The sequence below is a fragment of the Lathyrus oleraceus genome, chromosome 6 (genome assembly GCF_024323335.1).
Source record: "Lathyrus oleraceus cultivar Zhongwan6 chromosome 6, CAAS_Psat_ZW6_1.0, whole genome shotgun sequence".
Classification (NCBI taxonomy): domain Eukaryota; kingdom Viridiplantae; phylum Streptophyta; class Magnoliopsida; order Fabales; family Fabaceae; genus Lathyrus; species Lathyrus oleraceus.
In genome coordinates, this window is record NC_066584.1 from 367,429,003 (window position 1) to 367,442,504 (window position 13,502).

Genomic DNA, 13,502 nt, shown 5'->3' on the forward strand with positions numbered 1-13,502 from the left:
AGTGAAGCAACCTCAGCCCATGGTCAAATACAATCAAGGGAAGTTCTCTAATTCATTATTTCATGCATATTTGAACTTATTTGAGTGTCCTCAATCATCAATTCATCAAGATGTGAGTCGTGGACTTGAGAAGTTGATCAGTCAATTCATCTAACTATTTTGAAATACACTGAGACCTAACTTTTTATGTGTTGGTTAAATGGAGATGATCCCAAAAGCAATACTGTTCTTAAGGACAACATAAACAACTTTCATGTTCATCAAAAATTGATTTGAAGCTTGGAAGGTCATCTCCCATTCCAAGACATTATAGGTCATTTTGACTGAAACCCTAATTTTGGTTCAACTTCCCAAGAACATAACTCATTCATTTTTTATGATTTTAAGGTGGGAACAAATTCATTGGAAAGCTTACGATGTCTACTTCAAATGTTATGTTGAACAAAATTTCAAACTCTCAAAGGAAATACATGTGATAATGCAAAACATTATAGGTCACTTTGGACCAAATGCATTGAAAGGCAAAAATGTCCAACTTCAAGTGCCCATAACTTCTTCATCAAAAATCCAAATGATGCAAAATTTAAGTCCACTTTTATTTTCTTGAAAATATATACAACTTTGGTGTTGGAGGTTTTTCCATTTGGGGCTTGCATCATCAAAACAGAAGGGCTTGAAGTTGGTCCAATTTAGCAAAATTTTCAAAGGCATGTTTTGCACTATGAACTTCATGGTCTGTTTTCATAAATTTCCACACTTCAAATAAGTTTTTGCTCAACATAACATTTGTTCCTTATGTCAAGACCTTTCCAACCATTACCCACATGCCTATGTTTCCTTTTTTCAAGTGGCATTTTCGAAGAGGTGAAGTTTTAAGCTCAATTATGCATAACATGTGAGAATTCATTACACAAGCTTATACATTGCCATCTGCACGTCCATTTCAAGTGGTTTGGTCATCAGCATGCAAATGCAATTGAATTTGGGCCTTCTACATGATCATGCAAGCCCCGGCAAAGAATATCCACTTGCCATGCACACGAGAATTTTCACTTGCTCAGCCAATTCCATCTATAAATAGACATGCTATGCTTCATAATTCTAGACCCTGAATCAATCTGAAATGCTGCAGAAATCAAAACCTAGCCATACCTAAAGGAACTAGTTCACACTTTCTTCAATTTTTCAGATCTAAAATTCAACTGAATCTGGTTGAATCTTTAGATCTAAAGTTCCTAGACCTTCATCATATGATCCATTGAACTTCTGTTTTGCCAAAAGAACCAAGGAAAGGAGCTAAGATCTTCACAATTCAAAGGTTTACTTCAACTGGTTTTTTCTTCGAAACTCCTTATTCCTTGACCTATTGAACTGGATATTGTGTTGTCTGAAGTCCTCTCTATAGAGGCATCATTGCTGTGTGTTTAATTTTTGAAATCAAGCAAGTTCATGATGAACACCATCATGCTTCCATCTCTGATTTCTCCATTTATAGGAATCTAGAGTGGAAGTGAGTGGTACAAGAGTGATGTACATCACTTCCGCTTTCGAACGTTACCTAGATCGCCCATTTTGGTGGACATTTGCATCTCTGCAATTTTTGAGTCTCACCGGAGAAGACGGTGGTGTACACCACCGTTTCTTTTCCAGATCAATTGTGAGCCCTTGGATCTGATCTCCAGTTTGTATCCCAGCCTTTGGATCTTATGACTTTTTATAATGCCTTGTGTGACGTGTTTGACTGGAGACCACCATGAGCGTGCGCATGTGGAGCGTTTGATCAGCCACGTCAATTAATGAGGCTTGATCAGACGCTCCTGGTTTTTTCTCCTTTTCTAATTTCTGTTTTTATTTCTTTTATTTCCTTTAATTTCAAAAATTCATAACTTCTTTATTTTGTAATCCAAAAAATATGGGACCAATTGCATTTTCTCCATTTTAATTCTAGTTTCTAAAAATGATTTTTAATTCATTTTAAATAGTTTTCAATATTCAAAAAGTAAAAAAATATTTTCCTAACCTATTTGAGTGATGATGGATCTATGAAAAATATTCTCATCAAATTTTTAATTGATTTGAGATTTATTTAAGATTTTAGTTCAATTAGGTTATTTTTATTCATTTTTAATTGATTAAAAATAGTTTCTGACTTTTAAAAATGCTGAAATTTTTTGTCAAACTTTGTTTGACCTTGTTGAACTTGAGATAAATCACTTGGACCTTTCAAGGTTGATTTGAAGTGATTTTGAAGTTTGACCTTTCTTTAATATTTTAATTCAAGTTTATTTTAAATATTAAAAATGACAAAAATATTGTGTTCATATCTTGACTTCCAATCTTCATCTCACTTCTGTTTTTGATTGTTTGACCATGATCCTCAATGTCATTGGTCAACACTTGTTGATTGGTACATTTTGTTTCATTTAATGCACTTTATTCTTTCCTTTTCCATTTTCCATTATTCATCTCCTTCTTCTTCTTCTTTTTTTTCTTTTTGATCAATGAGTTAAAGGTTGATAAGTTAGCATTGATTAGGGAGGCTTAATCTTCCTTGATTCAAATCTAATTCATCTTGATCAAGTGAATGGATTTGCATTAAGGATAGGTTGCTTCCTAAATCATGAAAAGGACTTAAACCAATACAAGATTAATTCTCTTTTTCTTTTTGGCATGGCAAGTTGTTGGAACTTGGTTCACTAATCAAGACTTCTAACTTGTGTTGTTGCCTACATTATTATTGACCGACCTCAGATAGATGTGACTTCTACATAAGTCCAATTACGATTGCTTAACATAGCGCTAAATTTGCCTTATGGCACACTAACTACTAACACTAACTATTAACCATTAACCTTTACTTTTTGCACTTTACATTTATGCAGTTTATTATTCTTGTACATATTATTCATTTGCTTGTTCCCTTTGCTCACTTGAGCACATGTTTATGTTAATGCAATTTGCCTTTTGCTCACTTGAGCATATAATTGTGGATATATCTTTTGTGCTTGTGTTTGTCTGTTTGTTGTGAACCAAATGCAAAGAATTGGACAAAATGGACTTAGAATTTAGGACTTTACCCAAGCTAATGGAGTTTGAAGAGCAACTAGGCCACATGCCTTTAGAGTGCTTAAAATGTCAAAGAGCAACTAGGCCTCATGCCTTTAGAATGCTTAAAGCTTGAAGATGAACATTGAAAGGACTATATTCTAAACTCCCTCTTGTCCATTCTTTGATTGTTTATAGAACTTTTTGATGTGTGTGTTCTTGTGCTAGGGATTCCAATTAGATCCAAATTGAGGAACCATTTCCATGAGCTTCTAAGAGAGAGGGACCCATAATGCATTAAGGAGCTTTCCAAGGGTTCATTTGATTGTTGATTGCTAGAGCTTATGCTTATGTGATTGCTTATTCCAAAGGATGGGAGCTACTTGGATCATCAATATGATCTCAAGAAGGGAACTCCATTTGTGGTTTTATTCTTGATCCCTTACCTCTTGTATGCTTAGGACTTTAGCCTTTCTTCTTCTTCTCTCCACTCCAACCGTAGCCAAAACTTTTGTGCAAACATTTAACACTTGTTTTCAACATTAGAAACCTAAGCCTTATGCTTTTGATTTTCAAACTTTCCTTTCTTAATACTTATTTTGAATTGAACTTCTAAGTCAACTTTGATCATTTTGTACATACTCTTCATTGGTAAATACCACTCATTCAAATACCTTTTTTGTGGTTTCAATGGCCACTTGCTTAACCAAAATTTTCATAACCTTTAGCTATTAGGTTTGAGTTATCCTTGAGGTAGATGTAATACTCACCTATATCCTTAGTGATGGACAATGAGTCTTCCATGCTTATTATAAGGTTAACCCCTCACTAGCATGTTGAAGCTATCCTCACATGGTGGATCTATGGTTTTGGGTTGAGTTTTCTCCCTTGGATAACAAAAGACCTTAAGGCTTTTGGACCAATCAATTCACCAACTCATTTTTGAGATTTTTACCCCGAACTACGAGGTTTTGATCCTAAACTTTTTTAAAGATGGTACGTAGGCAATGGGTTCATCCATCCAAACACAAAAATGTAAATAAACTTGTATATTCTTTTCTCATCTCTTCAATCATGTTTGCACAAATGAATTTTCACAAAACACTAACCTTACAACAAGTATGAAAAGGGCTCCCTAGGAGTACCTATGATGTTTTGGGTGCTTAAAACCTTCCCATTGCATAACCAACCCCCTTACCCAGATCTCTGACATTTTTACTAGTTTTTGATTCGATAAAACTTTTAGGTTTTTGTTTGCTTTCTAACCATTCCTTTGGATAAATAGAAGTGCGGTGGCAACTTGACTTGTATGGTTTACCTTAGATTTAGTCAATATCTCTAATGGTAACGAATACCCCGCTATAGAAAAGTGGCGACTCCATTGGGGAAACATTTTCCTAGTGGGTTTTGCCTACTTTTCATATTGTGTTGTATTGTATTGTATATTGTTTTGTGACATATTTTTGTGCAATTTGGGATTACCGTATTATGTGTAATGATTGAATTGCTTGAATATTAATTCTTTGTATGCTTGGTGATCTTTGTGAGATGAGTTCTATACCCAAACTCGAGTGCACTTAGGATAGGAGAATGGCGTAGTCTTGTTGACTTGTGTGGAGTTATTCCTTAGCAAGTTGACTTGCAAGTCCATTCACTTGGTGGAGGTCATGTTGGGATCAATAATGTCACACAAGTAGTTGTGGTTAGACATTACTCTTTCCAATATAGACCTTAGAAGCGAAGGACCTTAGTTTACCAAGCCCATCTTGGCCTATTCTTAGGATGTAGTGCGAAAGTCGTTCAAGTGTAAGATTTGATATGATTGTTACGCGATACTACACTCATAAGAGTCTCTCTTGAGAATATTTTTGAAATACGAGTAGTCGTTTATCCGATAATATCCGAAAGATGGGATGATGACTATGGGAACCTCTTGTAGAACATGCTTGGCAGGTTAAACCCTAGTACACTCCCTTTGGTTGGTTCTTAACCGAGACTCCATGCTCGTGACTTACAACAAACCCTTGATTCGTGGTTGATCCTTTCATGTATCCTTAATATCAATGGAACTTGGGTGTTGATAAGGTGTAAACCATAATCCACCAAAATGAATGGTTGGTGCATTCATGCATTCATGCACACATTTGCATCCATATCATCAACATAATGAAGAAAATTTTCAAGGAACTTAAGAGGTCTATTTGCAAATTTTCAGACATGGAAAGACAAAGAAGGAATACAAAGAAGCACAGTTTCAGACAACCAGACTTGAAAGGGCTAAGGAATTTGACATCCTATGTACTAGATCCCTTGGGTTTCAAAGCTCGTTTTGGGAAGCTTCTTCCTCTTCTGACTACTCAGGTGGATGAAGGATTGATGAGTGTATTGGTTCAGTTTTATGATCCCTTGTACCGTTGCTTCACATTTCCGGATTTTCAGCTTTTACCCACGCTTGAGGAGTATGCCTACCTCGTGGGCATACCTATTCTAGACCAGTTGCCGTTTAGTGGCTTAGAGAGTGTTCCTACTTCTCAAGAGATTGCTGACCTGTTGCATATAAATGAATCTCTGGTTGGTGCTCATATGACTACCAAAGGTGGAATTCAAGGTCTCCCTTCTGAGTTCCTCATTGCTCAAGCCACTATGTATGGGAAGGCCATGAGTGAGGACGCCTTTGAAGCCATATTTGTACTTCTCATCTATGGGTTAGTGTTGTTCCCCAACATCGACAAATTTGTGGATGTGAACGCTATTAGGATTTTCTCCACTCTTAATCCCGTTCCGACTCTGTTGGGTGATACTTATTTTTCTTTGCATATGAGGAATGCAAAGGGTGGTGGTGCCATTGTGTGCCGTTTGCCTCTGTTGTATAAGTGGTTTATTTCTCACTTACCATAGACGGTCGCCTTCAAAGAGAATAAGGGATGTCTACGGTGGTCCACGAGACTTATGTCTCTCACTAATGATGATATCTCTTGGTACGACCGTGCGTACGATGGTGTACAGATTATCGACTCTTGGGGTGAATTCTCCAATGTGCCTCTTCTTGGTACATGTGGTGGGATTAACTACAACCCTGTTTTGGCACGTCGTCAGCTTGGGTTCCCCCTAAAGGATAAACCCAATAACATTCTGTTAGAAGGTGTGTTCTTTCAGGAGGGTAAAGATCCCCAAGGCTTGAAAGCTAGGATGGTCCGCGCTTGGCGCAAGATTCATAGGAAAGGAAGGAAGGAGTTGGGTCCTAAGAATTGTGTCGCTTTGGAGCCTTACACTGCTTGGGTTAGGAAGAGAGCTTCTGAGTACCTCATGCCTTACGAATATCCGAGACCTACACCTTTGGTTATGGCTGGGCCTTCAACCCTCCCTGACCAAGGAGTAGAGGAGTTGAGAGATGAAGACCGTTCACGTGCTTGGATCCGTGAACGACAAGAGTTGCTTCAGCAGATTAAGGAGAAGGATACTTTGATTGAGTTTCTCGAGCATCAGGTTATTGATGATCCTAACGATGCATGGACTTCTCTACTTCCTCAATCTTCTAGGTTTTGGAAGAGGAAGTATGATCGACTCGCCAAGGAGAAGGAAGATATGGAGGCAGATATGGAGGCAGCCTATGAAGAGGAGGTTAAGAGGCTTCGCGCATCTTATCTTCCTGTATCCCGAGCTTTGGATGATTGTTTCTAGGGATCCATAGGATGATCATTTTCCTTTTCCCTTGTGTTTGGTTACCAATGCCGTACTTCTTTGGTGTAAAATATATTTTCCAGATATTATTGATGAGATGTTTCCATATGTGATAAAGAATGTAATATTTCCCAAAAATTCGCAAATAGAACTCTAAAGTTCCTCTGAAAAAAAAAAATAAATAATCATATACATAAGCATTGCATGCATCATGTGCATAAGCAGGTTTTGCTCCAGGCTTCTTGTCCTATGGTCTAACTCTGTGTTCTTCATTTATTTTGAAGACAAGTTGACTCAGCGGTACTACACCAGAGCCAATTCTTCAAGACTGATGGATCATTTGGAACAAGAAAACCGCGAGCTGAAATAGGAGGTAGCCAGATTGACTGCCCTGATGGAGTCATTCTTAGCCGCTCAGAGCCAGTCTTCTCCAACACCCTCAACTCCTCCCAGAGGACGGTCATTTCTGAGATCGTAACTTCTATTATGCCTGCTGCGACAGGCCACTTTGCGCCATCTATACCAGCCGGTTTCCGTTGGGGAATGCCCGCTAACTTCATGCCAGAGGGTTTTGCTCCTACTCTTGCTTCTTTGCCAGCGTCTAGCCCGGTCCTTTCAGTGCCACCTCCTGTCGTGCACACTTTACCAAGGGTTGAAGATACCATCTATCATTCTGAGCCATCCGAGGGCCCAGACGTTCATGAGAAGATGGACGACATGAAAGACCAATTCCTTGAGCTTCGCAAGGAACTAAAGACTTTGAGGGGGAAGGACCTCTTTGGTAAGAGTGCTGCTGAGTTGTGCCTTGTGCCCAACGTGAAAATCCCTATTAAATTCAAAGTGCCTGACTTTGAGAAGTATAAGGGAAACATATGCCCTCTCAGCCATCTTGTGATGTATGCTCGCAAGATGTCGACACAAACTGATAATGATCAACTGCTCATCCACTATTTCCAGGACAGTTTATCCGGTGCCGCTCTCCGGTGGTACATGGGTTTGGAGAGTTCGAATATCCGTTCTTTCAACGATCTTGGTGAGGCCTTCGTCAAGCAGTATAAATATAATGTGGATATGGCTCCTAATAGGGACCAGTTGAGGGCGATGTCCCAGAAAGAGAAGGAGACATTCAAAGAATACGCCCAGAGGTGGTGCGAATTGGCAGCTCAGATAGCGCCACCCCTTGAGGAGAAAGAGATGACCAAGATCTTCTTGAAAACCTTGAGCTCGTTTTACTACGAGAGGATGATAGCCAGTGCTCCGTCAGATTTCATCGAGATGGTGAATATGGGAATGAGACTGGAAGAAGGGGTCCGAGAAGGACGCTTAACTCGAGACGAAGGCCCTTCGGCAAAGAGATATGGAAGCTTTACGAAGAAGAAGGAGGGAGAGGCACATGCTGTGTCTTCCCATGTCAAGAAAAGACCCTCTGTGAAGAGGAAGATTGCTCGCCCGGTCAATAATCAGCATCAGGTGGCTCATATAGCACCTATTTTCAGGGAAGCTCAACATTATCAGCAACCTCAAACTCAGCAATATTAGCAACCACAACAGCGTCCACAACAGCAGGCCTACCAGCCTCGAAACAATAACAACAATGCCAGCACCAGCTATGAGAGGAAGAGGGTCACCTTTGATCCAATTCCGATGACTTATGCTGAACTCTATCCATCTCTGATCGATAGAAAGTTAATCACTCCGCAAGACCCTCCCGCTGTACCTGCTAACCCCCAGTGATGGTACAAGCCAGAACTTCATTGTGTATATCATTCTGGTGCTCCCGGACACGATGTGGAGAATTGTTATCCCTTGAAGACCAAGGTGCAAGACCTTGTGAGAAGTGGGATTTTGTTTTTCGAGGACGTAGGTCCGAATGTGAAGAAGAACCCATTGCCCGAGCATGGGAAGTCTGTTAATATGGTCCAGGGCTGTCCTGGCAAGTACAAGGTCAAATATGTCAGTCATATCCGGCAATCGCTGGTTGAGTTGCATCGTTTGCTGTGTGACTATAGTCATTATGAACATGACCATGATAGATGTAGAGTCTGTTCTGTCAATCAGAGAGGATGTCGCCAGGTGCGCAGAGATATTCAAGAGATGTTGGACGAGGGAGTCATCGAGATCCTTCAAAATAGAAATGTTGACGAAGATGAGCTCGAAGTCAACGTAATTTCTCCGGTATTCCGGATACCTCAGCCTGTTGTCATCAAGTATGATGGTAGCAAGCAGAAGGTTGCTCCAGCTCTGACTATCAAGCCTGTCGGACCTGTACCGTACTCCTCCGAGAAGGCGGTTCCTTATCGCTACAATGATGTAGCAGTGGAAAGTGGGAAAGAGGTGCCCTTGCCCTCTTCGTCTGTTGTAAACATTGCTGACATCAGTGGTTTGACCCGTAGCAGTCGTGTGTTTTCAGCTCCGTTGAAGCCTCAAGTTGATGCTCGAGGAAGTGTTGATACTGGTTTTATTGAACGCCTGATTGGGAATGCTGTGAGCACTCCAAATCCGGCACTTGTTGCTAAGCCTGCCTCCATGTTAAAAACTCCTACTTCTGTTGGCCCGAGTGGCAATACGAAAGAAGATTGTGATGAGATGCTGAGGCTCATCAAAAGGAGAGAGTACAATGTTGTAGACCAGCTTCTACAAACGCCATCTAAAATATTTGTGTTATCACTACTATTGAATTCAGAACCACACCGAGAAGCTCTGCAGAAGGTGTTGGATGTGGTGTACGTAGATCACGATGTCACGCTAGAGCAGTTTGATAGCATTGTTGCAAATATTACCGCTTGTAACAATTTGAGTTTTTGTGACTCTGATCTCCCCGAGGAGGGAAGAGACCCCAACTTGGCATTACATATATCTATGAGCTGCAAAGACGACGCGATGTCCAATGTGTTGGTAGACACTGGGTCATCATTGAATGTATTGCCAAAGACCACTCTCGCGAAATTGTCATATCAAGGGCCTCCCATGAGGCAGAGTAGAGTAGTTGTGAAGGCTTTCGATGGGTCTCGCAAAACTGTGATTGGTGAAGTTGATCTCCCAGTCAAAATCGGACCAAGTAATTTCCAGATTACCTTCCAGGTTATGGACATTCACCCATCGTATAGTTGTCTCCTAGGCAGACCATGGATTCACGAGGCAGGCGCCGTGACATCCACCCTACACCAGAAACTGAAATTTGTAAAGAACAAGAAGATGGTAGTGGTAGGGGGAGAAAAGGCTCTCCTGGTTAGCCATTTATCTTCCTTCTCATACATAAATGCTGAGGATGAAGTCAGGACTCTGTTCCAAGCTTTATCTATTGCTGAACCTATTGAGAAAAGAACTTCTTCATTTGCTTCCTACAAAGACGCAAAGTTGGCCATTGAGCATGGTGCAACTGCTGGTTTGGGGCAAATGATCAAGTTGGAAGACAACAAGTCCCGGGCTGGTATAGGCTATTCTTCTGGGGTCTTCAACAAGCAAGGTTTGTTCAAGAGTGGAGGTTTCATCCACACTGGTCAAGACGAAGAGGCTGCTGCCATTTTGGAAGAGGACGAAGAGGATTCTGGCAATTTCATTATCCCTGGAGGGATCTGCAATAATTGGGTCGTTGTGGATATTCCAACAGTTATCCATAAGTCAAAGTAATGTTCATTGTGTTTGAAAACCCTTCTCCCATGCCAAATGGAGGAGTGATGACATTGTTGGCGCATAAATGCAATGATATTTTCATTCAATAAATTCATGTTAAATGTTTGTTTTTCCAATTATTTTCCCTTTTTTCTTTTTGCATGAAATTAGTGATCACATAAAACCCTAAAAATAAGAATAAAATCAATCTTTTCATCTGCATAATGATTTGCCTTGTTTGAGTTCTAAAAATTTCTTTTATATCCAAAATCATTATGCAGGTTGATCAAACCCATTGAACATAATGATCCAACACCATCTCGCAACTTTGAATTCCCTGTATTTGAAGCGGAAGAAGATGATGTTGAAGAGATTCCTGACGAGATTACCCGTCTACTTGAGCATGAAGAAAAAATCATTCAGCCGCATCTTGAGAATCTGGAAACAGTCAACTTGGGGTCTGAAGATTGTGTGCGAGAAGTGAAGATTGGGGCACTCCTGGAAGAGTCTGTTAAGAAGGGGTTGATTGAATTGCTACGAGAATATGTTGACGTCTTTGCGTGGTCATATGAAGACATGCCTGGTCTAGATACTGATATCGTGCAACATTTCCTACCTTTGAAGCCTGAGTGCGTGCATTAGAAGCAGAAGCTCAAAAGAACTCATCCCGATATGGCAGTGAAGATCAAAGAAGAAGTTCAGAAGCAAATTGATGCGGGGTTTCTGGTGACTTCTACATATCCTCAATGGGTGGCCAATATTGTGCCCGTACCTAAGAAAGATGGAAAAGTCCGGATGTGTGTGGACTGTAGAGACTTGAATAAAGCTAGTCCGAAAGATGATTTCCCTCTACCACATATTGATATGTTGGTAGATAATACAGCTAAATTCAAGGTCTTCTCATTTATGGATGGATTTTCCGGATATAATCAGATTAAGATGGCACCCGAGGATATGGAGAAGACAACATTCATCACACCTTGGGGAACATTCTGTTATCGAGGGATGCCCTTCGGTTTGAAGAACGCCGGAGCCACTTATCAACGAGCCATGACTACCTTGTTTCATGATATGATGCATAAGGAGATCGAGGTATATGTTGATGATATGATCGCTAAGTCAAGAACGGAAGTTGAACATGTAGAACACCTGTTGAAGCTTTTTCAGCGTTTAAGGAAGTACAAGCTTCGTCTGAATCCCAACAAGTGTACGTTTGGAGTCCGTTCCGGCAAGTTATTGGGCTTTGTCGTTAGTGAAAGAGGTATTGAGGTTGATCCTGCAAAGGTCAAAGCAATACAAGAGATGCCTGCGCCCAAAACTGAAAAGCAAGTCCGAGATTTTCTTGGCCGCTTGAATTACATTTCCAGATTCATATCCCACATGACTGCCACATGTGCGCCGATATTCAAGCTCCTTCGGAAAGATCAGTCCCATGATTGGACCGAAGATTGCCATAAAGCTTTTGATAGTATTAAAGAGTATTTGTCTGAGCCTCCGATTCTGTCTCCGCCTGTGGAAGGGAGACCATTGATCATGTATCTGACTGTTCTTGAAGACTCAATGGGTTGTGTCCTTGGTTAGCAGGATGAATCAGGGAAGAAAGAGTATGCCATCTATTATTTGAGTAAGAAGTTTACTGATTGTGAGTCCCGATACTCAATGCTTGAGAAAACATGTTGTGCTTTGGCTTGGGCTGCTAAGCGCTTACGTCAGTATATGTTGAATCATACGACTTGGTTGATATCCAAAATGGATCCAATCAAGTATATCTTCGAGAAACCTGCTTTAACCGGGAGGATAGCCCGTTGGCAGATGTTGTTATCTGAGTATGATATTGAGTATCGAGCTCAGAAGTCTATTAAAGGTAGTATCTTGGTTGACCATTTGGCACATCAGCCGATCGAAGATTATCAGTCTGTTCAGTATGACTTCCCAGATGAGGAGTTTTTGTATTTGAAAATGAAAGATCGTGATGAGCCTACGCTCGAGGAAGGACCAGAGCCTGGTTCCAGATGGAGCATGGTATTTGATGGCGCTGTAAATCAATATGGAAATGGTATTGGGGCAGTGATTATTACTCCTCAGGGCACACATTTTCCTTTTACAGCAAGGCTAACTTTCAGATGCACGAATAATATGGCTGAGTATGAAGCCTGTATTATGGGATTGGAGGAGTGCATTGATCTTAGGATCAAACATCTCGATGTTTATGGTGATTTGGCCCTCGTTGTTAATCAGATTAAGGGTGAATGGGACACGAATCAGCCTGGCCTCATTCCATATAGAGATTATGCGAGGAGGATTTCAACGTTCTTTACTGAGGTTGACTTCCATCATATTCCTCGAGATGAGAATCGGATGGCAGATGCTCTTGCTACACTTGCTTCGATGATTGTGGTAAGACTTTGGAATGAAGTTCCCAATATCACTGTGATGCGCTTGGATAGACCAGCTCATGTGTTTGCAGTTGAAGAAGTGAAATATGATAAGCCATGGTATTATGATATCAAGTGTTTCCTTCAGAGCCAGATTTACCCGCCCGGGGCATCTGTGAAAGATAGGAAGACTCTGAGGAGATTATCAGGCAGTTTCTACCTCAATGGTGATGTACTTTACAAGAGAAATTTTGACATGGTGCTGCTCAGATGCGTGGATAGACACGAAGCAGACCTGTTGATGACTGAGGTCCATGAGGGGTCATTTGGTACTCATTCCAATGGACATGCCATGGCTAGAAAGATGTTGAGAGCAGGCTACTATTGGCTGACAATGGAGTCTGACTGTTGCAAATATGTGAAGAAATGCCATAAGTATCAGATTTATGTGGATAAGATTCATATTCCTCCGACACTTCTGAATGTGATTTCGTCACCATGGCCCTTCTCCATGTGGGGAATCGACATGATTGGCATGATAGAGCCGAAAACGTCCAATGGACACAGATTTATTCTCGTAGCAATTGACTATTTCACTAAGTGGGTTTAAGCGACATCATACGCAAATGTGACCAGGCAGGTGGTTGTGAAGTTTATCAAGAATCAACTCATATGCCGATATGGTGTGCCAGATAAGATCATTACTGATAATGGATCTAACTTGAACAACAAGATGATGAAAGAGTTGTGTAGTGAGTTCAAGATTACACATCACAATTCTTCTCCTTA